This window comes from Sitophilus oryzae, unplaced genomic scaffold (assembly GCF_002938485.1).
Source record: "Sitophilus oryzae breed Bouriz unplaced genomic scaffold, Soryzae_2.0 scaffold_1297_pilon_pilon, whole genome shotgun sequence".
NCBI lineage: Eukaryota > Metazoa > Arthropoda > Insecta > Coleoptera > Curculionidae > Sitophilus > Sitophilus oryzae.
In genome coordinates, this window is record NW_022145945.1 from 10284875 (window position 1) to 10312789 (window position 27915).

Consider the following 27915-nt stretch of genomic DNA (forward strand, 5'->3'; position numbering starts at 1 on the left):
AACTACTAATTAAAAAAATATACATTTACGACGTTTTTAACGTAAAAAAGATCTCTTAATAAAAATCGCTACGAGTAATAGTTCTCGAGATATTTGAAATCGAAATTATCAATACCTGTCATCATTGACATAAATTAAACATATGTTGACTAAATAGTTAGTAGACGGAAATCATAAATTTGAAATGTTTTTGTGCCAAATCATCACCAATCATCATTTTTTCGAACAAAATTTTATGATTAATTTAAAAAAATAAAAATTTTCCAAATTTATCTTTTTAGTCCAATAACTATCTACTTAACATGTTTATTTTTTGTCAATAATGACATGTATTGACTATTCCCATTCTAAATATCTCGAGAAGGGTTGCTCGTAACGATTTTTACCAAGAGACATTTTTTACGTAAAAAATACGAAAATGTATATTTTTAACTCAGCAGTTCTATACAGGTACGGACAAAAAGTTATTACTCTTCAAAACAGTTAAATCACATGCAGGTGGCGCCCTCTACAAATAGGAGTCATAATGACATCAAAATCAAATTTTTCATGTCAAAAAACTCTCAGACACCAATTTTCATCCAAATATTTACTTTACTTCAGAAATTATTTGGAAAAAAATCGAAATAAAAATGAAACTTCTACACCCTGTATCTCCGAAACTAAGCATTTTAGGACATATATTTATTAGAAGTTTTTTACTTCTTTTTATCTGCAGAATATGCTCCCGAAGTTTCCGGAATACAGTTCGGACCACCCTGTATATTTCTAACCTTTAATTTTAATTTAACTAAATTTTAATAAAATCGCATCTTTGTTACAAAAAAAACTGTGTTGGGAAACTTCTTACTAACAGCTATTAAATTGAAGGATTTGAAGGATATATATTTTTTATGAATGCTTTATATTAACTTCAAAAAAAGCTTTAAAGTTTTATGTGTTTTTAATTTTTATTAAATAACGATAATTCTATTACCCGGCCGAATAGTTGTGGCCATTAAACAAAAATACTACTACATCTATATCTCTGACTACTACTAACTGCTACTAACCAACAATTTGTTTTGTGTAGTCTGTGGTCTGTTTTTGTTTAAATGTTTTGTTCATTATTCATGTTGAGGATTTATTTTTAAATTAATGTTAATAGTTAGACAACCAGCATTTCTTTTGCGTAATCAACATTGTCACTATAAATCGCTGTCTTTTTTAGACAGATGTCACTTGTCATTATTTAATTCATTATTCGAATTCTCAGAATGTTGTTAACAAAAGTTTCATCTTAAAATAAAATTTTAATCAATCACAATTGTTTATCTCCATCATTTACCGGATTAATTTTACAGAAATTACAGCTCAATTATAAACAATTCATTATTTATAGTGATTTACAGTAATTTTATTAAATTATACGAATATTCTTGTTGAGTATTGGTTTGAAATGCGAGTTACTAACTAGCACACTGTAGTGCGCAGTACACCAAAAAGCAAGCGAAATTAACCAGCTGGTATTTAATAAGCTGTGATCTCAGCACATAATATTCAGAACCAGCTTGCCAATATTTAATCGTTTATTTAATACACGCCTGAACATTTTTTGAAATAATTAGATATTTTTCAAATAGTCCAGTGACAAAATTCGATAAGTAATTTAATATTTTTTCAAGTAACTTGTACATACATCATCGGTTTGTTGCAAATACTTATAGAGTGTTTCTGAATATATTTTTTCAATTTAAATTTAACAATTACAAACGAAATCACTTCAAATTAATAATACTGCGCAAAAATTTGTATTTAAACCATTCATATTCTGAATACTTACTTAAATGTATGAAATAACCAAGGTTCTTTCCGTTGAGGTTTACCAGTTCCTATGCTCATAGAATTATTCATGGTTAAGAACTTGATTTAAACTTAATCGAAAATGCTTTGGCTTGACTGACATCAATTCAGTGTGGGCATACTTTAATAATTTATACCACGAAATGAATCCTCACTCGATGTTGGGTCGATAAAGGTTAGATGATTATAAAATAAAATAAATTAATAATAGTTATTTTTTCTACAAGACGATAATGCAATTTTATCGTTGTGTATAAAACAATATTTTTTTTTCCATAACGAGTTACGTTTTAAAAATATTCAGAAATTATTATTTCAAGGAATTTATTACGAGTAGAAAAAATATTGTGCTGGGTTGGCGTTGGTTTCTATGTAATTTGACAAATAAATAAAGCTGTTTTTTTAGTTGTCAGTTTTGAGTCAATATTTTTTAATTCTCTTTCGTGTCGATTGCTGATTGAATTGGAGCCAGACATGGCTCAAAACGAAATAAGTAAATTACCAACAGATATTCAGGTTGAGGCGACAAACGCCGAATAACTTATGAAAAGGAATACAAAAATTTTCAAAAATGGAAGCAATTAAAAAACGTGCGAGAAGAAATAAAGTTTTTAATCTATCCTCGTTGTTAAAGTGTCATTTAATCTACACTTGCGGTTTAAAGTACTATTTTATCTACTGTTTTTGATAGATATAAGACAATTTTGACAGTTGCTATGGAAAAAAATATTATACAGTTGCTTCAAATGCATAATTATATTAAATATAATCAGTTACTGCACAGGGTGTTCCATTTTCGTGTGTTTTACATGGTTTATGATTTATGAGTAGAGATATAAAGTTGTGAGCTTTCGCATAACTAGTAGCGTAACTTCAAATGTGAGGCCCTCCCCCCGCAAGATTTTTTAGGGGCCCTTATATTAAAATAAAAAAAAACACTAAAAAACATAATATAGCTTTATGTAGGTACATATATCAAGTCATTTAATATCTAAAAACAAAAATTTTACTTATTCCACATAAGAAAAAATAATAATAAAGGAACATAAAAAATAAAACATTACAAAATAAATCAACATAAAACAAAACTTAGGTACTAAAAGAAAACTAAATAATAAAAATAAATAAACATAAATAGAATTTTTCTAATAAAAATATGATTCAAATTAAAATAAATTAATAGGAACAAATAAAATGTAAAAAAGGAACAAATAATGCGGGGCCCTCAAAATCACGAGGCCCCCCCGCCGCTGCGGGTGCAGCGGGGTTTACGCTACGCTATATGCTACTTTTTATGAATGGGGATTAAAAAATGTCGGGGATTAAAAAATTGAAAATTTGTTAACGCTTTTGGAATACAGGACACAATAAAAATGTAACAGAGTAAAACAATGCCTAAATTATAGTGAGAGAATCGATAATTATAATAATAATAATAGCTCCCGTATATAGCGTTTAACGCCTTGGGAGTAGCAAGGTACAGCTTGCCATGCTGGAGCCGTTCGGTATACAAGGAAGATAATGTGGCTAGCACTACGCTTCAACCGCCTATTATTACCTCAGGATTGTGAATCCCAAGTACTCATTTAAGGCTGAGTCAACCTAGGTACCCAAACTATTTTTATTTTAATAAAAATAGTCGGCTGATGAAATGCCGAGTGTAGGATTCGAACCCACTACCTTGAGATTGGTAGACGGGAGTCTGTACCTCTACACACATCGATAATTATAAAAACTAAAATTAAATATGTATTGAAATCTTAACCATCTTAATCATCTAAGATTCGCTGAAAATTACCAATAATCCTGGAGAACTACAAGCACAAATTAATCAACTAAATACAACCAGTAATAAGGTGGGTGTCAAAATGAATTTAGCAAAAACTAAAGTAATGTACAACGAACTAGTGGAAAGAAAAGACATTCTAATAAATAACACAACACTGGAAATGGTAGAAGAATATATATTATATATTTTGGACAACTAATACAGAGCTTGGGATCTCTACTACCAGAAATCAACAGAAGACTTAAGCGTTTAATACTTATGGAAGAAACTCAATCATATTCGAATCTAGAATAACACTATATCTAAAGAAGAAAACGTTCGATCAATGTGTACTACCAGTCATGACCTATTCATGCGAAACCCGGACACTTAACACGGACATAATAAGAAAACTGCAAGTCGCATAACGTTCAATGGAACGAAATATGCTGGGAATAACCAAGAGAGACCGTAAAAGAATGGAGAGGATACGACAAAAGACCCAGGTAATAGATGTCATCCATAGAATCAAATTCCTCAAATAGAAATTGGTGGGATACCTGGCAAGAAGAATGGACAACAGATGGACCACAAAACTTACAGCATGGTACCTACGAGGAATTAAGAGACCTAATGAGAGGGGATCGTGATATTAGGAAATTAGATAGGGATAACTTGGGCTCGCATAGCCAACAATAGACAACAATGGGCTCAACTACAAAGAGAGTATGTGAGGGATGCTACACCATAATTGGAAATGGTTGAATAAGCTGAAAGTGATGATGATGTAAAATAGTGCAGGAAATTTTATCAGGATATCATAATATATTCATTTTCTCGTAAACTATTTGGGAAATATGCATTGAAGTAAAGAGCTGATGCGAAAATATAATTCCAGCAATATTTGATTTAAAAAGGAACGGCTATTTTCAATATTATAATGTTTATTTTAATAGCGCCACGTTCCCAGAAGATTTAGCTCAATTTTGCCTAGAGCGATCGACTTCCCACCTGTTAATAGTGCATTAATATTAAAAGGCTGGCAATAAAAAGCTTAAGCTGATACTTACGCTTATCGAGTGCTTTGTAGCTTAGAGCTATATCGATTTTCTATTTTGTTTTTCCTTCGACTACTCGCGATTATAAAATTATTATCACATATAATTTTCCATAACCAGCCTTAATTTTGTATAAAAGATAGACTAATTAGAGGTGGGAATTCTAGTTCCTTAGTTTTAGTTTCTCCAGAGGAATAGTTCATTGAACTAGGTCTTTAGTTAACAATAGTTCCCGGCTAACATTGACATCCCCGTTGCTTGCGGTTTTCGTTGTCAGTCAGAACTATTCACAGTATGATCTGTTTAATTTTTGTAATGTAAGAAATATAACGAAACGTGTAATTGTTAAAAACGTTAAAAACATAGGTAAGTTTTCTTGCAGATAAAAAATAAAAAAAGTAAACTATATTACAAATCAGTTGGAGCAAATATTACGAAAATTTTACGAAAAATTGCATTTTTCCTCACTTCAAGCGTTTTTTTAAATTAAGAATATCTACTTTTAGTCTAAGAGCTAGCAACGTTTTCGAGAAAGTATTTTAAGACGTCTGGCTCTTTGATATATCTTTTACTATGCTCTCTCATACAGCATGCGGCCCGTCTGGCTGCCGATACCCGTTGCGTTTACTACTGCGCATCGGAAGAAAATCCTATATTTTTTATTAATTTAGTCTTATAAATTCTAGTATTGAATATAAATCGAACATGCGTCTCCATAGCGCAGTGCGTAGAGTTTCCGACCACGAACCGATGATTCAGAGTTCGAATCCGGGTCAGGGCAAAGACTTTTTTATTTTATTTTAGTTTATATTCTGATAGTAAAGTATTAAATAATTCTGGTAATTTAAAAAAAAATATTTAATACCTTACTATCAGAGAATATAAACGAAAATAAAATAAAAAAGTCTTTGCCCTGACCCGGATTCGAACTCTGAATCATCGGTTCGTGGTCGGATACTCTACGCTCTGCGCTATGGAGACATGTTCGATTTATATTCAATACTAGAATTTAAAGGACTAATAAAAATATAGGATCTTCTTTCAAAGTGCATTAGGGAACGCAACGTTTACCGGCAGCCAGACGGGCCGCATGCTGTTCTAGAGAGCATAGTAAAAGATATATCAAAGAGCCAGACGTCTTAAAATACTTGTTTTTCCGACGTTGCTAGCTCTCGTACTATTTGTTTTATAAGATATTTTTTAATTTTAGGGATCTCAAGTGAAACATTCCCATCACATATTCAAAGAACAAATAAAAAAATTCAAAAACAGTATCCACGACAATTTTCTGTGGTAATTACGCCGGCTGTGGCAATACACAAGGCCGAATCCATCGTCGTCGCCTTGGATTATGATATCGGATCTGCCGACTTAAGATTCCCGTGAACTAGTCTTTTAATTAGTTCTTCTCAGTCCTTTCGGTCCGGGACAGGTAACATACGGCTGGCACTCTCCACTCCCGCCTAGCATCGGGCTACGATCGCGCTGGCAGATCCGTAGCCGTCGCATGTTATTATATATCGATCACAGTCTCGATCCCGGAATAGGTCCTGGGGAACTAGTTCTTTTAGAAACCGGGAACTAGTTCCTTTCATTCTCGGATCGGAATAATTTATTGGAACTAGTTCGTTCACGAACTACACACCTCTAAGAATAATCATACATATTGAATTATTTTGGCTCAACATATACAGGGTGGTGCATCGTCGTTGGAAAGAATAAATCCCATGCAAAATTTGAACTATCCAAATATTGGGTCCCCTGTTAATTTTCGTTAAAAATAATATGTATTAAAAACTGTACTTTGGATGGGATTTAGTCAAAATCGGTTCTCAGTCAAAGTCTATATCCTAACTATACCAATTTCAGCTCAATATGCAGTATAGTTTTGGAGATATCGTGACGAGTCAGTGAGTACCAAATCGCTTTTACAAAAATAGATTACTTCAAAAAAATCATCTTGTCCAAAACTGTTCAAATTTGGCACGCGTATTCAGCAAACGCAGGCCTATAAAAACCTATTTACTAATTTGCTGTGAAATCAAAAGTGGAGCCAATATTTGAATTACTTTAAAATTTGTATGATAAAAAAAAATATAGGGTGGTCCGAACTGTATTTCGGAAACTTCGGCAGCATATTCTACAGATAAAAATAAGTAAAAAAGTTCGTATAAATGTATGTCCTAAAATGCTTAGTTTCGGAGAGACAGGGTGTAGAAATTTCATATTTAATTCGATTTTTTACAAATAATTTCTGAAGTAAAGTCAGTATTTGATTGAAAATTCATATATCAATATGACTCCTATTTGTAGGGTATACGCCACCTACATATTTTTTAACTGTTTTGAAGAGTAATCATTTTTCGTCCCTACCTGTATAAAACTACTGAGTGAAAAAATATATATTTCCGTGACTTTTTCCTTACGGAAAAAAATGTTTCTTGGTAAAAATCGCACGAGCAACAACGGTTCTCAAGATATTTAGAATGGAAATAGTCAATACATGTCATTACTGACAAAAAATAAACACATTGCGTAGATTGAGTTATTTGACGGAAATAATAAATTTAAGACATTTTTAAATTATTATCAAATTAATGGTAAATTTTTCTGCGAAAAAATGATGATAAAACAGTTTCTGTTGAACTTTTGGCACAAAAACATTTCAAATTTATGATTCAGTCTAATAACTGTTTAGTTAACATATGTTTAATTTATATCAATGATGACCAGGCATTGATAATTTCAGTTCCAAATATCTCGAGAACTGTAATATTACTCGTAGCGATTTTTACCAAGAGATCTTTTTTACGTTAAAAATGTCGTAAATATATATTTTTTTACTCAGTAGTTTGATACAGGTACGGACGAAAAGTTATTACTCTTCAAAACAGTTAAAACACAATACATATAGGTGGCGCGCCCTACAAATAGGAGTCATATTGACATCTAAATCAAATTTCTAATGCCAAAAAACGCCCAGATACCAATTTTCATCCAAATTTTGACGTTACTTCAGAAATTAATTGGAAAAAATCGAAATAAAAATGAAATTTCTATACCCTGTATCTCCGAAACTAAGCATTTTTGGACATACATTTATACAAACTTTTTTACTTATGTTTAACTGCAGAATATGGTGTCGAAGTTTCCAGAATACAGTTCGGACCACCCTATATATTATAATAAAAGAATAACTGTGAAGAATTGGTAATTTCTCCCTGTATTTTATACTCGTCTCCGTCTGATGTTTCGCGTTATTGGTGGATCGATAACGTAGCCGATTGAAAAGAAACTTTCCCTTCCAGAATACTGATAAACTCCTTTTCGATGAAATTACATTTCGGAAATCTTCATTGTGAAGGAGTTTTAAAGCATCCTGTAGGATGCTAGAAAACTACTTTATTTTATAGGTTCATAATCTTATCGAGAATACGTTCTTTATAAATTATTTTATTTACCAAGATACATAATATACAGCTTTATTTAACTTCTATACAGGGTGAGTTTCCTACGATGTTCTCTATGGGCATCTCGGAAACTACTGGATATAGAGTCGGTTAAATGGGGAAAGAATTGCAGTTTTGTGGGGTCATAAAAATGCGCTTGTCTGATTTTTGAAAAAGTTCATGGCTTACTAGATATTTAAAAAAAAACAAATTTTGGCTATTTTAGAAATTGTCCCTAATCCCATTATAATCTATTTTAGACAAAAAGTGTTCAGATAAAAGTTGTAGATAATCACATTCCTAATGAGTTGTGACAAAGCCTGTCATTTTTGACTTATGACACAAACATATGTTTTTTTTAAATGGAAACCATAGTTGGCCATGACTTCATAAAAAGCGCCATTTTTTAAGCTTTTCAGCGATATAAGCTATAATATGTTTCTTTCACAAAATTACTGAGTTATAACCAATTATTATCTTTCTTGATTAATTTCACTTAGTTATCCATGGAAACAAGTTGAATAGTCGTTGCTCTCAGAAATGTGAAATTGTCACATCCGATCTTTGTAAATTATAATAAACAAAAGTTGTAAATAAAAAATTGATTCAAATTTTCTTGGCTATACAGTTTCGAGGATACGTTAACCGGTGAAAGTTTTTTAGAGAACGGTTTTCAATAGCGTTCTAATTTTGTTTTGATTAATAACTTATAAAAAGACAAAATATATTATTAAACGGCTCTTTACAATTTGCATTACACAAACTAAAACTTAAAAAAATAATATCACTATAAATTATTTTAGAAAATTTTCAAAAAATCCGCAATTGTTTTGAGTACATAAATGCATCTTTTTAAAACTGAATTTCGAGCTATTCTCACAGAACGACCGGTCGACTTAATTAAACTTCTCCTGTTTCGCCTCTTCGAGTGCTTCTCTCAATTCATAAGTTCTTTTGTAAACTTTGTTGTTAACCATACCGCATAAAAAAAATCTAAAATGGATAGGTCAAGTGACCGAGGAGACCGATGCAATTGGCCCACCTCTTTCTATCCTTGAGTCTGCATAATTATGATATAAATAATTTTTAACATTTCTTTCCTTGTGTGTGGGGGGTTAGTGAGTCATAATGAAAGTCATGTTGGAACCACTCTATTAATGCGCGAGTGTCTAAATTTAACTTTTCTAACATGTCTTGAAAACCGTTCTCTAGAAAACGTAAGTAACGTTCACCGGTAACGGCCAACGTATCTTCGAAACTGTATGGCCAAGAAAAGTTGAACCAATAAGCCTACACGCTTTTCTTCATTTGAAAACTTTTATTTACAATTTTTGTTTATTTTAATTTACAAAGATTGGATGTGACAATTACATATTTCTGAGAGCAATGACGATTGAACTTGTTTCCATGGCTATATAACTAAGTGAAATTAGTCAAGAAAGATAAGAATTGGCTATAACTCAGTAATTTTGCGAAAGAAACATATTATAGCTTATATCGCTGAAAAGCTTAAAAATGGCGCTTTTTATGAAGTCATGGCGAACTATGGTTTCCATTTAAAAAAACATATGTTTGTGTCATATGTCAAAAATGACAGGCTTTAGAAAAAGTCGGAGAACACAATCTCATTAGGCATGTGACAACTTTTATCTGAAAACTTTTTGTCTAAAATAGATTATAATGGAATTAGGGACAATTTTTAAAATAGCCAAAATTTGTTTTTTTCGAAATATCTAGTAAGCCATGAACTTTTTCAAAAATCTAAAAGGCGCATACTTATGACCCCACAAAACTGCAATTCTTTCCCCATTTAACCGACTCTCTATCTCCAGTAGTTTCCGAGATACCCATAGAGAACATCGTAGGAAACTCACCCTGTATATAATTATTTTATTTTTTTGGAAGATTTTCTTTCCCACTAGTCAGTCGATACTACTGTCTGCTTACAATTATTTTCTATATAATGTACTTGTACCGAACCAAACCAAATAACTATTTTATTTTGTCGGACAGATGGTAAAATAGAAGCGAAGTAAAATCAAGAGACTATAAAACAATATATCAATAATAAAGTACCTCGGGATAAAAGTAAGTACCTCTTTTTAAGCGATTCATATTTCTAATTCCCCATAAATATAACAGACCTTAATATGATCTCAGCCCCGACTGTTTCTAAAGAAAATCCGAACCCTTTGGAGCCGAGAAATTTCCCGGAGAGTCTTAGGCACGGAAAACCATCTCGCAGCTGTCAGAGATCGGCTTTTGAATGGCTAAACATTCGGTCGAAGGGGTAATTTGTTGCTGCGGAAAGTTTCCTTGGCGTCGGGCCAGACTGTGACGGGATATGAGAGACGGTGACCGGCACTTATTCCGCGTCTTATTGAACGTAAATTCCCTTTTTTATCGGCGCAGGAACGACCAGCGATTAGTCGTGGCTTAGTAGGTTAATGACGACAAAGATTTAATTAGATGGGGTAGGAACCATGACGTCTTTTGTGTCTCTATTTCCAGGAAATTTGTCTTTGTTAAAGTTTTCTTTATTTATAGCTAGTAGACTGCAAAATACAACACTACTCTGCCACAATATACCAAAATACTTAGCTTTAAATTCGCGTTTCGCTAATAATGTTAGAGTTCTATAATAGAAAATAATTTCTATACCTTTGCCTACCAATTAAATTTTAGTTACGTAATTCAGGGCGCAATTTTTAAATTCATTGTTGCCAACCATGGACATATTCGGCGTTGAGTTGACTAACTGGAATTTAAATTTCCCGTTGGGGATTCAGGTGGTAATCATCAAGTTAAATGTCAATTCTGAAAAAAAATTATGTTTTAAACGTGTATCTTTTTATTACCGTTGAGTATTTTACTGTACATTCTTTAATTTTTGTTAAATTAACAAAATGTATATCACAGCCACCTAGATTTTTTTAAAATAATGAATGTCTACTGACGCAAAATCATAAAAATTTAAATATCTAGGAAAATCTTTGTCTGAGGAATAGGCAACCTTAATAATATTTTGAAGATATATAAATTCCCCATTGAACACCGGAGTAATATACTGGGTGTTCCATTTAAAATAAAGGAGTAACTTGCTTTTAAAAGTGACTAATTTTCCATATTAATTTTGTCTCACCCTGTATAACTTTTCGGGTCAAATTTCAGTTTGGTTTAACATACAATGGTTACTGTAATTAAATATCAGCCTGTACAAGATCAGTTAAAATTTAGTTAATAATTGTTAACGAAATTTAAAATTTACTCTTCATTTTCACAAAATGTGAAAGTATATATGTCAAAATACTTAGATTTTAGGTTGTGCTTCTTTAATTAAACTCACCTTTATTTTTTTCCTAGAATCCGAAATTCAATTAATATATAGAGTGTTCCATTACAATAAACACAACTTTGATATGTAACTTTTTTTGGGGACATCCTGCATAATTCTATATATTTTTATAAAATGCTTTCAGTTAACCTACATATATGCTGCCAAAATTTCATTTCGACATAAACTACCGTTCTCCTTGGAGCTTCCGCGGCGTATGAGAAGCGCCACCCTGTACATCTAACGACGTTCTTCTTAAAAAAATACTAAAAATAATTGCTATATTATAAACATAAACCATTGACGTTGTCAAAATGACATTATATGAAATCCTTAAAAACTTCAAATTAACGATTACCTGATAACAGTTATTTAATGACGTAAAACCAAAAAGGTTCAAACCTTTGGTTCAAACTAGCAGTATATGATTATTTCTTATTATGTTAAGTTATATAGGTTCGGTTAGACTCTCGGTTCACATTTATTAATGCCTAACAAAAAAAATTATTGAGTATTTTATAGTATACTTCCATTATATTAACATACAGACCACAAGTTGCACATTCTCTCCACCCTATACTAAAATCGACTTCCTCTTAACAACGAAATGCTACTGTAGGGTTGTTAACCTCTGGTACCATTTTTAGACCTGAATAGACCTGATGGTACACACCAGCTGGTAGTTTGTCGACTCCAGGTGTGGAAGTCAGAGATGCCTCCCCTCATAAACAAGTGATCTTAGAGTTTAAGTAGTTAATATCTTTGTTGCACAACAACAGATTATGAAAATTGGGCGGTATTTTGATAGCTATTGTTTAATGTATTTTATAGTGTGGCGCCGTTCAAACGATACGGAATCTAAAACGAAAACGATATTTTTTATCGAAATAGGCTTTTGGAACATATATTATTATTTGGATTATTTGGATTATATTATATTTAAATGGAATTGGTTCCCAACTAGCATTTATAGTGGCAGATACGTAACTGCTACTATCAAAGCCACTACAAAGTGGGCGGTGACCATCGGCGTCTATACGTCGTATATTCGTAGCTGCTAAGTAACTGCGGCCAAAATGGGGAAAGATTTTGAGTAGCCGGGTAGTTTTTGCAGTAGCCTACTGGTGAATGCGACTTATCTGTTACGAAGCTGGCTAGTCGCGGGTTCGTGGCAGCCAAGTGTTATCCATCGACATTTGGAACTTTCGTTAAACTGTTAAACTTATTTATTCGCAGCGACCTCTTTGTGCAATTTCACATTTCATAAAAATAAATGTTATGATGGAAAATAATTATGGAAGCCATTATTATTTTTCGTCATTAACCGTGCGATTTTAACGCCTTTTTTAGGTAAATTCCTGAACGCAATCGACTTTACCGAATAAAATAGCGCCTCATAAAACTGGGGTTAAACTTTAAAATATTAGTCCACCCTCAGAAATAACAAAATAACTAATGATAAAAGCTTTAATCTAGGCATATTTAGCTTGAAAACGTATAATGTTTGAGCCATTTGGCTGTTCGTCTATAAAGTCATGAAAAAAATATGGTCGTTTAATCCGAAAAATACTTTATAGTTCTATATGCTACCAAAAAGTACCGGGAACAATAACATATTAGGCCAACCATACCCTTTTGGACCTTTAAAATTTTAGGATTGATAAAGTGACAATTGTAGCTACCCAAAGGCGACTTTATAGAAACAATAACTTTTTTGGAATTATATGGTCAACGATTCTTTAGAACCATAAAGTGACTTTTTCCAAGAACGTTTCCTGTGCTACCAAATTGCCACTTAATTAGAGTGTATATTCCTATTTGGTGACGCGAAGACGCAAATATGCCAATTCAATACAGGATAAGACGGCATTAAATGTTTAAAAATCTTTTTATTGTTTATTTTTATTTTAGCTTAGGCATTTTACAAAATTTTAATAAAGCTTAAAAGCAAATAAAAGAAAACACTAAAACAGAGCAGCACACGATGTAATCCGAGATAATTACATTTATTAGGGTATATTAAGTTATGGTTACTATAAAGTAGCCGTTTTTGATCCCCGTGATTTTTTAGTGGCAATGGATAGTGAACTAGGCTACACTACTTTATAGTGAACTAGGAAGGTAGCAGTAACCACACATTTTGTGACTTTCAAAGCTACTATAAATTATTAGAAGTAACTATATGTCGTTGCCCCGTAACTTAAATTATTACTATAAAGTAACAAAACTTAATGGAGGCATTATGGTAGCACTTGTTAGTAACCCGTACTTTGAAAAGTTACTATAAAGTTTTTGGTCTTTTATGGTATCATGTTCGAAGATTCGAGTAGTTCCAGCCACTTCTTTAAATTACATGTTTGCGACTTGCAATCGGGGTGTTTATTTTCCAATTTTATGGTAGGTAGGCACTAACCGGTCACTCTCGAAATATACTTCAACGTGAATATTCCTTATAGAGTAACATTTTAAGTGGCAAAGTGGGACCTAGGAACTATACTTTAGGGGCAGTGACATTTTAAAAAGGACTGGGAACTATATTTGCTAGTTAGGTCAGGACATGTGGCTAGAATGTAGAATATTTAGGAGGGGAGTTAATCACCGCGACCTTACAGATCTATAGTGTGTTTCCCTTTCTTGAGTTATAACGAGATATAAGTCATCATACAGTTTCAAGGCTTTAACAAAAGCAATTATCTGAGACGGCTCCACAGAGGCCAGTTCGCCATCCTCGACATCAGCCGTACCAAAGTTGGTCGTCATCTTGGCGCACTCAGTGATGCTAGGATAACACATGTGGCTAGGATAACAGATGGACGGTGGATCAAGAGACTTGTAGAATGGAGACCAAGACACGATGCCTATAGCAGAATACGACCTCCTAGTCGACGGACAGGTGATATTAAGTGAGTGGCTGGAAACTGGATTCAAGTGGTACAAAATAGAAAGTAATGACTGGAGTTAAGGGAGGCTTTGGTTCAGCAGTGGACGGAATAAGCTAAATGATGATGATAATGATATTATATTTAAAAATGCTTGCGTATTATCTAATTAAAAGGTATAATGCAAAATAAAATGTTAACACTTTTATTCGAAGTTACATTTGTGCCAGTGCGAAAGGAAAATAAAATAATTTCGCCCGAGATAAAATAATAATTTGCTTCGAAGATCTTTTCGTAACAACATCGCAGAGAGAAAAAAAGAACGAAAAAGACTTCAAACAGTTGGAAAAGCCAAAAACTCGCTGGATTCCCGACGAGAAGTTATGAATAAAAAATGGAGGAAAAAAGAGAAATCGTCGGAGCATCGCGATGCGCGCTGCGGCGCTCCATTTTCCGATAACTCCGATTTTTATGAGCTTGTTCTAGTTAGAAATTTATTCTCTCTATTTAGCTTTAGGTTCCGACACCTTGGACTACTTTTCGTTTCGTTAATAATTTAAAAACTTGAAGGTTAGTAATTTTTGTTAATTCCTCCTATTATTAAGTGATTACTTTAAATTTTATCTTTTATATTGTATTTTAATTTCCAATGTCTTCATTATATAAACTATGTATGTATTGTAGATTATAAAGGAGGGGGGGGAGTTAATCTCTCTTCTCTCTCTCTGCGATCTTATAGATCTATTGTGTCCCCTTTTCTTGAGTTATAACTCATCATAGAGTCTCAGGGCTTTGATAAAAGCTAGTATCTGAGACGGTTTTACAGAGGCTAGTTCTCCATTTCCTATATCAGTCGTGCCATAGTTTATGAAGCGAATGGTTCTCGTATAGACCCACTCGGTGATGAGATGGTGTTCTGGTGATCCCCCATTTTCTATCTATCCCCTATCAACTATCTAAATAGATTTACTCATATCTTAGGATTATGTAATGTGATTTGAAAGGAAGCCAAAAATGCAATAATATACAGGGTGTTCCGTTTAAAAAAAATCATCCAGATGCACTCACACTTTTTGAGCCACCTTATAAAAGTTAAAATAATTTCCGGAAATACATCCTGGTACATACTTTAGGTTTGCACTTAAACAAAATTCTCAAGTTTTCTATTCTAGGAGCTACAGATGCCCTACGCACTATTGCCGGACCCTGTATAAAACTTCAAAACACATGAACATTTTCGTGCCGATAAATGTATATTAATTATCAAATTGTTTCCATGTAGGTATACCAATATTATTAATAGTAATATTTTAAGAACGAAAAAATATCTCGCTTACAATAATTAAGAAACATTGCATAAGTAAATATTATAAAAATATAGGTATAATGGTAGGTTTAGCTCTTCTTGTTTATGTAATCAAAACTATAATATCGCAGTGCGGACTTGAAACTTCAATTCCATCCGGCCGAAACCCATCATCATCCCCTATATTTGGCGCCCTTAACCTGTCGCGCGCGCGCCTCCAAAACCCGCTTCTTGGCTTCCTCTCTCTCCCCTTTCTTCTGCAGTTGCAGTGTTGTCAACTGTTTAACCAATTTTACCTCTACGGCAAAATGATAGTTCATCTAAAGCTACACAGTAGAGAAAGCGACCCACCAATTCTGATGGACGTTGATTTGGATTGAGTTGTGTCTCTACAGACGATTTTATCCAATTAATTTCATTCACTTTTTTAATAAAAGGTCTCACTATACGAACAATCCACTATTGCTTCATGATCTTCATTCACTTTTTTAATAAAAGGTCTCACTATACGAACAATCCACTATTGCTTCATGAGCTCTATTGTGAGTCAGTAACACCAGTTAAATTTCACCAATACTTTGCATTTTGCACTGTGTTGCTTTAAAGAGTATACCATAAAGTTTGTAGTATAAGAAAAAGGTACAATCATCTGAAGTGTCTTTACCATATTTCAATACTTTTAAACTTACCAACATTTCTTCTTCTTGGAGTGCCATGATCTGTATAGAGCTTCTCGCATGCATTTGCCACATATAAGCTATACCAATTAAACTTTTAGTTACGTAATCGAGGGCACGATCTTTAAATTCATTGTTGCCAACGGTGGACATTTTCGGCGCCGTGCTGACTAACTGGAATTTAAATTTCGCGCTGGGAATTCAGGTGGTAGCTCTGGTGTAAAAAATGTCAAGTTGTTTATTTGTATTATTTATCTATTTGTTTCCTGACATTGTCATTTGTTTTGGTAGTAATTCAGGTGATAGCTCTGCTGTAAAAATGGTCAAGTTGCCACATTTATTTATTTATTTCCTGACATTGTCATTCGTTGTTACACATTAGTTTTGTATTACGAGTTTTTGATTTAAATGAATTGTGTTGCGATACTTTAACCTTAAACACATTTACTAGCGGAACTTGCAGTCGAACATTGTTTTTTAGAACCTCTTTTAGTGCGAAGTGTACAAGATAACTAATACCTAGTCGTTCCAAAAAAACTCATCGCAACCTTATTAGAATATTTTGAACGGGAGAGCGGTAATAATGGCCCTTTATGTCCCTTAAGTGCTGTTAAGGAGGTGAGTTTTGTTGATGTAAATAATAACTGTTTAGATATAAATCATTTATTTTTGTTTTCTAAAATATTTTCATTAAAACAAAATATGTAAAAGTGTTAGTAGCACACCTATATTGGCTCAACATTGATTCTATATTGGTATAATATTGTATATGGGCGCAATATTGGCAATTTCTAGCCAATATTGGTAATATATATGAGTGGCACCTTTTACCTATATTTTATAAAATATTTATCCAATATTGTTCCAACAAGCGCAAAGCATATTTAGCAGTAACTGATATTTATATTTATATGTAATATTTACGCAATATTGGTAATATACAGGGTGGCCCATCGAAAACGTTCCGCAAGGCATAACGGCAAGGGTATTTTTTTTTTCAAAAAATCCAAAAACACGTCAATTTTGTTTGTGAGGGGGACAACTTTTGCTCCAAAAATGATTGCAAAATCTTTAACCCTCCAAGCGGGGGTGTCATCCCTCAAATTTTTTCAAATGGGAAGGGGGGTCATGTGATACTGCAATGAAAAGAGCTTTCTATTCATATTTTCCCGCTTTGTTTTTGAAAATCGGTCGAGTCATTGAGAAAATATGAAGGATTGAAATTTGAAAAGTTTATTTAAACATTTATCAGAGTAAATTTTCAGAGTTGTCCTCAGCCCAGTACCGACAGTTGGGCAGATTAACTACACCGTTCAAAAAGAAAGTACACTCATCCGAAAAACACACATTAATTAGGAAATTATTATCATTCGCCACTCGTTCACTCATAGTTCCACAAAATTGCAAGCGACGATCAAAATTGTCTGCGTTGAGTTCTTGTACTAACTGAATTTTGTACTGGTGGAACTTCTGTTTTTTTAATATTCTTTGGACACTTGTACGATTCACGCCGCGCCGGTACGAATACCTCCATAGCTTCATTTACTACAGGATTTTCCCTCTGCCTCTTTTTGTTCATAACGGAACCAGTTTCGCGAAATTTTGCTACTAACTCGCGAACAATTTTGCCATAAAGGTGTTTGTTAGGATAGCGTTCATTGACTATGTGCGCAACCCGATACATTCATTATTTTTAAAATAAAGTTCGATTATTTCCACTTTTTCTGCAAGTGAGTACACCATGATTGTTAAAAAGTTTAACGATATTGAGAAGAACTTCAACGCACAAGTCACAAAACAGCTATCTAGCAACTACAGCACCTGATCGTTCAACCTTGTGGCAAGTGAAAAAAAAATGCGTAAACATCTAGAAATAATAAAAAAACAGCAAATTGGTCGAAGGAATTTATCCTTATCATTTACTCTGATAAATGTTTGAATAAACTTTTCAAATTTCAATCCTTCATATTTTCTCAATGAGTCGACCGATTTTCAAAAACGAAGCGAGAAAATATAGAAAATAGAAAGCTCTTTTAATTGCGGTACCACTTGACCCCTCTTCCCATGAAATGTAGTTTATGTCGTTTTTAAGAGTAACATGTAGTTTTCCGAACCCTGTCTACAACAGCTAAAATTTGCCACTATTCTGCTGCAGTTGGCAACAACGCTTCTTCGGCAGATGTTCTCGCGCGCCCGAACTCATTTCAATAAGTATCCCCTCCCTCGCCTACCCTTTCCTGCCTCTAATGCGCCACCTCACCCCCAAGCTTCGCTGGGAACCCCCTTAGATATTTATTCCTATTCGTAGCGAGGGCGGGAGGCAAGACGAGAGGCCACTTTTGTTTATTAAATCGTAAGTTTTCAAAGTAAGGTACCTGCGTTGTGCCGGTCGTGTAAGGTTGTCGTAAAAGCTTTGTCGACGCTTTAATTTCATTATTGTAAGGAATTTGTTTCTTTAAAGGGGCCGTTTAAAGTATTAAAAGCCCTTTTTAATTATGTCCTATAAAAGGTATCAAAATTGATATTTTTTATAATAAAAATAAATATTAGGGACGTTTACACATCCGTTACGGAGCAACTTCCGTTACAGAAATATTCTATATTTGCTATCAATTAAACTTCTAAATACGTAATCACTGCATTGTTGAATAACTGGAATTTAAATTTCGCGCTGGTGATTCAGGTGGTACCTCTGCTGTAAAAAATGTCAAGTTGTCACATTTATTTATTTTGACACTCTAGTTTTGTATTATGTTTAAATGAATTGTGTTGTGATACCTTTATCGTAAAATTTCTTATTAGCAGACCTTCTTCAGCAGGTTCTTTTAGTTGGAAGTGGTACAAGGTAGCTTAATAGTCATAAAAAAACTTATCACAACTTTATTAGAATATTTTGAACGGGAAAGCGGTACTAATACTAAGTAATAATACTAAGTAATAAATAATATATATTCTGGGGATGTGCTCAGCATAACCTTTTGGCCGCAAGTAGCATGTGCAATGCACTTGGCTTAAGAATGTTCTAGGAATATTTTAAAATGTGCTAAGAATATTCTTGTTTTTATACGTATAGCATATTCTGTGAACATACTTTAAAAAATTAGGGAGGTAAATTTCGTTCAGCACTGGTAGACAGTTACGTCACATCATGACACTGACTTTCTCTAAAATATCCAAATACATGCGTAAAGAAACTGTCTACCTGTGCTGAACGAAATATACTACATTTTTCTAGGTATCCAATGGAAATTTTAAATAATAGGAAATCATATACTTACAAAAACATTTATTTGAAAAAATAAACAGCATTTAAATATTATAATGTATTCTGCTCCTCCTGATTCTCAGCCGATCTAAAAAAAAGTATACCTATACCGTCTCTTAACCTAACTATGAATAATAAAATGAAGCTAACAAACTTTAACACCTAATACTTACAAGTCATTGAATAATATTTACAAAAATTACAAATGAAACAAGGCTTAATAACCTGACACTACGAACCAAAGACTACTTTAAACCTGTTCGAAATTCAAAACACTTACGCAAGCAAGACTAATGTAACAGCAGTACAAACAGCACCCCTGTTTTTCCTTAGCTTTTAAATGTTGACTACACACAGAACACTATTATCGATATAACGTTAAACACAAACCAGGCAACAGGAACACATTTTAATACAAAAACCAATCCCGAGATCAATCCCAATCGTAAATTTATAAGCAACAAAATGCAATTAAATTCAGCCGGTTCGACGGGACGCGGTTTTTCTTTGTATCATGGCGGCGATTCGGTGGACTGCGTTGCCAGAATTATTTTATCTAAGGTACTAAACAAGATCATTACCTATGAAAAGTACTTTGTTTCATAACAACGTACTAGATAATATTTAAAAATATTAAAAACCCATGTTCCATTAACAAAAATTAACGTAAACATATCCAAAACGTAGTAAATCTAGAATAATTATACTAAACTGGCAACATTGTTTCGTATTAATCATGTTGCAGCTTCGAAGAGCCGCGGCCAGAAGGCGCTGAACTCCGCTGTTGTATATATCCAGCAAAGTATATTGAAGTATATAGCTAAATATTCTTAGCATATGATAAGAATATACTTTAAAGAATATAGGTGGCACATGTCCATTTATTCCTGAAACATGCTTAGAATATAATTATAAGGATGTAAGTTCACGCACATGCTAGGTATATGCTATAGATATGAATATGCTTTTCATTGATATGTGGGATGTTCTTTTAGTGCTGTTAAGGAGGTGAGTTTTGCTGATGTAAGTAATAACTGTTTATATATTTATAATTAATTTATTTTTGTGTACTAGAATATTTGATTAAAAGAAAATATTTTAAGTGGGCAACACTGGTCAAGCTTAATCACGTGACTAAAAGTTTATTGATATAAACTATATTTTAGCATTAATTGATGGCTTATCTACTCGTAAGAAGCACAATTTAAGTAAATATTTATTCAGCTTTTCAAATAATATTCTTTCTTGTTATTCCTTTCTGGATTAAGGAAAATACGTTTGTAAATAGATATATTTCTGATCCAGTTGCACTATTTCTGTCAAATTTGTAATAAAGTCCTAACATGTCGCGTTTTTCTCTCAACCGACCCTAAACGCCTATTGAAAAAAACGATTTTTACAAATGCTTGCCATTTAAAAAGCACTTTTTAAGACAAATTACTTATTGTACATCCTTAAACAGCCTCTACACTATGCAGAGAACTCATCGAAACATGTCAACGTCGTATTTCGACGCCCAACTTTGTCGCATTTCAATCTATTTCCAGTTGTCTTGAGCCACTTCGGTTTGCCTCGACCTACTTTCAATTCTTAAAAGCGCCTGAAAACTACTCGTGAGGAAGGCATGGGCTTTTTTGCGTTTCCTGTTGCCTCATTCAATTTTGTTTCGTTTTGAGCTTTTTCTAAAACGTGGCGGTATCTGTTCCCGAGGCAAAGGACTTTTTTTCATAAATCTCAGTGAAATAAGTAAACCTAGATGTTTCTAAAACAGTTGTTACGATGATATTTAGTTAATTACATACATCTCGTTTTATGTCGATATTCGATATTCCACAAAAATAATATTTGAAAACGCATTTATAATATGTAGAGTAGATATTTAAGAACAAAACTTTTCACTCAATTTGCAGGAATATAATTACAATATGTTTATAATTTTATCCATAAAATATACTGTTATATGTATATAATAATATAATAACATGGTTTGATATAAATCCATTCAAAAATAAGAAATAATTAGACGTTTTTTAAATAGTTTAACACCGTGGATTACAACCTAAAAACAGGAGGACCGCAAAAAGAGTTAGTCACTGCGTATTGCCCAGCAGTTTTAAAATTGGGTTGATTATTTTTTTTAACCTGTTATATTTTTATATATTTTATTATTGCAACTTCATAATTAAAGACTTTAATAAAAAAGAGAAAAAACTTTATTGTGTTAGTAAAATGTTAATTGAAGTTACTTCTTACATCCCCTTCTATTGGCGCTACGCTACGCCGCACAGTGGTCTAAATGGCAAAATTACGGGGACACTCAATTTTGTTTTTGAAATAAAGGAAATAATTGTTATGTATAATGTGTTTATGTAAAATTACATTACACTCATCAAAAAGATTTTTTACATTTTTACCTTCCTATTTTATATACAGGGTGTTCAATTAGTGCGATAAAGTCTAGTATCTCGTTTGCTATTTAGAATTTTAAAATAATGCTAATACAAAAGTTATAAGTGATAATGAATTGCTTCTTGTTAAAATATTTTTAATTATACGGGGTGTGTCAGAAAAGTGCTAAAGGCCAAACTTCATTTTTTTTAAAGAAAACACCCTATATATTTTTTAAGATTTCAATTCCTAGTACTTTTTCCAGCTTTTTGATATAGGGGTGAATGGTTTATACCATGTGTATCAAAAGTTACAGCCATTTTTATTTTTGAAGCTCTATACCATTTACAGTACCTAAAATATTGTTTTTCATTTGATGTTGGCGAGTAGCGGAGTAGTAGGCTTTGGAAACAGTTGAATGTCAGAGTTTGTTGATTTCGGCCGAGAGAAGACATTGTTTTTTGTCAAGCTAGTTAGAATTATATTTTAAAATATCAATTTCTGTTAAATATATTAATCTCCCGATTACATCAGAAGTGGCGATGAGTTTAATCCAGCGTTCTTAGGCCGTACAGGCGGATTTCTGACTTACTGACGACTATTGACTTGACCTTGACCTCTTTGACCTTTGACCATATCGTTTCTTAAATGCGTCGGTTTCGAGAAGGTTTCGAGGATCTTTTCGGTCGTCTCAGATACGGATACCCGTTGGCGTCGGATTTCGGATACCGTCGTCGGATCGGCGAAGCGCGAAAAGAAAACCGGAGGGATCATTCTGCTAGCTCTAGTGCTCGAAAATATTAGCGGAAAAAAATGCAGTGCTGGAAAGAAGCATCATATCACCCCTACAAGTAACAGACTCCAGAAGATAACAGGAAAAAGTAGTGAGCCAACACATTATCTGAATAAATCTCTCCTAAAAGGTATTTAAAAATGGCTAGAAAAAAAATCGAGATAAATACTAAGGTAACTACAAGATAAATTCTAAGGTAGTATTTTTATACAGTAAAAATTGTTGTCATGGAGACAGATTTGAGTTTTTTAAAGTAATTGTTCGGATTTTCGGATTTTTCGATTTCGGTGATATGAATCGCCTCGTGGTTCTTGAGAGGTCTCGAAGAGAGGGCGCTACCGTAGTCGGTTGATAAGGTTCGATTTCGCTTGAAGCACAAACAGACAGTTTTTCACGTAAAAAGTAAAAATTTTATTGTTAAAATTAAAAGTTAAATAAATATCTATCTATGGCCCTCTTGAGGAATAAAATTTCTAGTTATGTGTTATTTAGTATATTACTTATGTTTGAGTATGTGTTATTTTATTCTCATTAAACTTCTTGATCAAGCCGAAACGTGGAACGGTGGTTTTCAAACATGATTTTTATTTTTGTGCTTTGAAATATTTTGTTGAGCTTTTTAATTAAAAATATTAAACATAAGTCGAACAGTAATTTAATAATTTCATTGTTTATTATGTAATAAAAAAATATATCAAGTATATACAGGTATATTCAAGACATTTTATGTGGAAAGGTAAAAAGTTTTTCAGTTATTCAGAAGTACCTACTATAGATTACATAAATATAAAATTTATATTTTTCATATATACATTTTTTTAATTATACCCTATTTTACTTATTACTTATTTTATTACTTTAAGTTAGTTATAGATGTCATTAATATTTCAGCCATATTTTTAATTTTTCTTACATTTTACTGAAACTTTCAACTTTAGGTATCTAGTCTAGTATTGCGAATATACTAGGTATTACATGAATGTACTTGGTAATTATCTTTAGTGATTAGAAATACAAGAGAGAAATAGTAGATATGTAAAATTTAAAGTTGAATATTTATGAAATCAAACGTTTATTAAGGCATAATATTAATTTATTATAGATACCTCATAATCCTTCTAGTATAAAATTTATTTTAAGATGCTGTTTTTGACGTAGTCTTCAAGAAGTTATTTTGTTTTGTACATATTCATGTAGTTGAATAAATACATGGTTGTAGAAAAGTTAAGTAGGTTCCGAACTGTAGGTTTTGCAAATTCACTTGAGAATTATATCAAAATTTCACATAATTTATAAGTATTACATTAGTTTTTCAATTATTATAATATAATTTTAACCACCTCATTATATTTCAGAGTTTTTCAGTTTAATTCAGGTATTTCACTAGTATTTCAAGAACTTTATTCCTTGTATACGCCATATTTAATAGCAAATAACCCTTCAAATAGTGTTGTAATAAATTAACACATTGTGAATGTTAAAAAAGTTGTTGTGTAAAATTTTGTAGAAGATGAGAACGAAGCGTTTATTAAAGTACACAGGGCTACTTTTAATAAAGGTGTAATTTATTTTAATTAGAAATACATGTACATGTTCAGATAGGTAAAATTCTAGGCGACAGAGTACTATTATATAGTAATTTTCACAACACGCTGTAGTATATCTTGCAAACAATCTAACATATATTTTATTTCAGCTTTTAAAAATGTCCTTTAAATGATTCTGATTATGTTTCTCCTTTTAGTGTGTTGTAATAATGGTAACAATTAGCTGATAAAGTTTTGTCAATTGGTTTTGTATCAATTGTCTAGTATCAGCAGCAAACAATCTAACATATATTTTATTTCAGCTTTTAAAAATGTCCTTTAAATGATTCTGATTATATTTCTCCTTTTAGTGTGTTGTAATAATGGTAACAATTAGCTGATAAAGTTTTGTCAATTGGTTTTGTATCAATTGTCTAGTATCAGCAGCAAACAATCTAACATATATTTTATTTTAGCTTTTAAAAATGTCCTTTAAACGATTCTGATTATGTTTCTCCTTTTAGTGTGTTGTAATAATGGTAACAATTAGCTGATAAGGTTTTGTCAATTGGTTTTGTATCAATTGTCTAGTATCAGCAGCAAACAATCTAACATAATATATTTTTATTTCAGTATTTAAAAATGTACTTTAAACGATTCTGATTATTTTTGTCCTTTTAGTGTGATGTAACAATGGTAGCAATTAGCTGATAAAGAGATGGCTCAGCAGCAAAAAAACTAATAAATATTTTTATTTCAGCATTTAAAAATGCCATTTTAAAAGGTTCTCATTATTTATGTCCTTTTAGTGTGATTCAGAGGAGTGAGGACACTCAAAAGTCAGGAATGGCCGAATGTTATCGACGCCTATGATCCTTATGATAGGCAGTCATTTTCACGCCGTGCCTGCACCCCGTGTCCTCTGATGTTGGCGAGTAGCGGAGTAGTAGGCGTTGGAAACAGTTGAATGTCAGAGTTTGTTGATTTCGGCCGAGAGAAGACATTGTTTTTTGTCAAGCTAGTTAGAATTATATTTTAAAATATCAATTTCTGTTAAATATATTAATCTCCCGATTACAAATTGTAAATACTTCTTTGACAACTAATTATATCAAAATTCGTATTTTCGAAATAAGTAACTAAACTTACCTAACAAATGCGCAGACATGTCTGAATTAAAAAAACAAACCACGATATTCTAATCTCAACACGACTACCAAAACGAACTTCAAGATACTCGAGAACAAATTCTATATAAATGAACATTTATGTTTTTGTTTACTTTGTCCTCAATTTTATCGGATTCCGATCCACCAAATACAAAACTCTGAAGGCGGGTTCTCACTTGTCAGTTTCGCTGACGCAGTCTGACTGATTCAGTGATACTGAACAAACAATGAACGTCAGAACACATTTTCATGTTAAATGATCAGTACATTCGTACTTTCAGTTAAAGTGAAAACCAGTTCTACTTTTTTTCATTTTGACTGATCATTATCGAATAATGAATAGAAACTGAAGCGTGAGAACTACATTTTCGTGATTTGTGCAGTTTACAAGTTAAGTTAATTAATTCTTTTAATATAGTTTCACTAGCACCCCGTTTATTTCTTCGCAATATCCAGGACCTGACCACCTACGACGTTTTTTTTTTCTTTTCTGATTCACCAGAATATTCTGTAATTCATTTGCTAATTGTAAACAAATTTCGCGAACACCTGGTTTCAATTTTGTTTTAACCATTTTCATGTCTATACGAAATCACCACGTTAGAATGTTTGGACCAACTGAATACTGAATGTAGCAAAACATGAAACGTGTGAATACAATCGTTGTTTTCTATTTTTCATTGATAATGAATCAGTCAGACTGCGTCAGCGAAACTGACAAGTGAGAACCCGCCTTGATATACAAGTAAGATGGGACTTTATTCTATTTATAAAATTATACATACTATCAATCTTCAGTGAAGACAAACTTGCCACCTAATGTCCCCGTAATTTTAACATTTAGACCACTGTGCGCCGTTGGTAGACTGAGACATTTAAAGAACTTAAAAGATACATATAGAGCTGAAGCAATTAGAAAATTGTTAGGCCCGGTTGTACGTTGTACGTACTCGGTTCAAGGAGAGTTTAAACTTTAAGTTCTTAAACCAAGTTCAAAATTTTAATAGTTAATAAGTATTTATAATTATTTAGTGACTTCTTATCGTTGAAATTAGTTCAAAAATTAGGTATTTGACTATTTAAATTGATTGAGCCATTTTAGAGACTTAAACTAGGCTTTTAATCATCTGATACTCTTATACTACAAGAAAAATATATCTAAATAAAATTGTCGAGTGCAGCGTTGATCCGAGTTCACATGAACACGAGTTTATGGAGTGTAGAGATAAGGAGAAATATCTCTTATGGGACTTTATTTGAAAAAGTCACAAGTATTTGAAAAAGGTCACAAAAATGGGAAGAATAAGGAAATGACCACAGTGATGTAATGACGCATAAATCTAAAAAATGAAAAGTAACCATAGAATTGGAAATGAAATGAAAATTAACTATAGAATAAAAGCAACATAACTAAACATTATCCAAATAAAAGCTTTGTTTTTATTTTTTAGAACATAAAACAATTATTTTTATATATTAAACGCCCAGTCTACTGATGTTGAATAAAAATAGATAATTTATTTCATGTGACATGAAAATAAAATTAATGTTTTTTTTTGAAACCCTCGCCTTCACGTCAAATATTTATCTCCTTTGAATCATTTCCTGTTCTAAAAATTTTCGGCGCATATTTTAAATTTTAGGTTCTTGCTACAGCAGCGCCATCTCAAGTCTCCCGTTTTTTATGACCATTTTTTAAAGTATATACGCGAAGATGTTTCTTCTTACCTTTACACTCCATACTCAAGTTTAAACCATGTTTGTTCAACCGGGCCTTAGTTGTTCTGAGAAATTAATTTTGAACTTGAACTATGGATGTGAGAAAATTATTGTTACTTAAGTTCGTCAGACACCTTCAGAAACTTTCTTGTGTAATCCCCATAAAATTTGTATTCTATTGCAGTCTATCTTTGAGCGTATCCTTTAAAATTAACTGGAAAACCTGGAAATAGTAACTCCAATGTCAAAATGTGATTTTGCATTGACCCAGTTCCAAGATGTTCTGGCGGCCGCCGCGTCGAATTAGTTTGTGTCTGTTTTGTTCCTATTTTTGCACGTCCCCTTTAACTTTATTTCTTTCCGAGTTTTTTAATTAAACACGCCCGACAAAAATTATTCCCGCTCATAATTGACCCTTATTTTAATCGAACTGGGTATATTGACCATTTGTTTACAAGGCGCAACCGTTTTAAATTTTATTATTGGATTACGAAATACGGTTCGGCTTTTATTAAAATCTGTTTTTCCTTTCCATTATTTTAGAACATACATATAACAGAGCGCTTTCAGATTTTTTGGGCCACCATCATCAATTTTAGTTTTTCTTACAGGCTTACATGGTTTTTAGATTTTTATACATCTAAACTAGCGTGTACTGGCGAATTCGTTCGCGTCGAATTAATAATTTGTAATGGTGAAGAAATATATCTTGGTAATATTTGAGTGGTAGTTTCATCTCGTT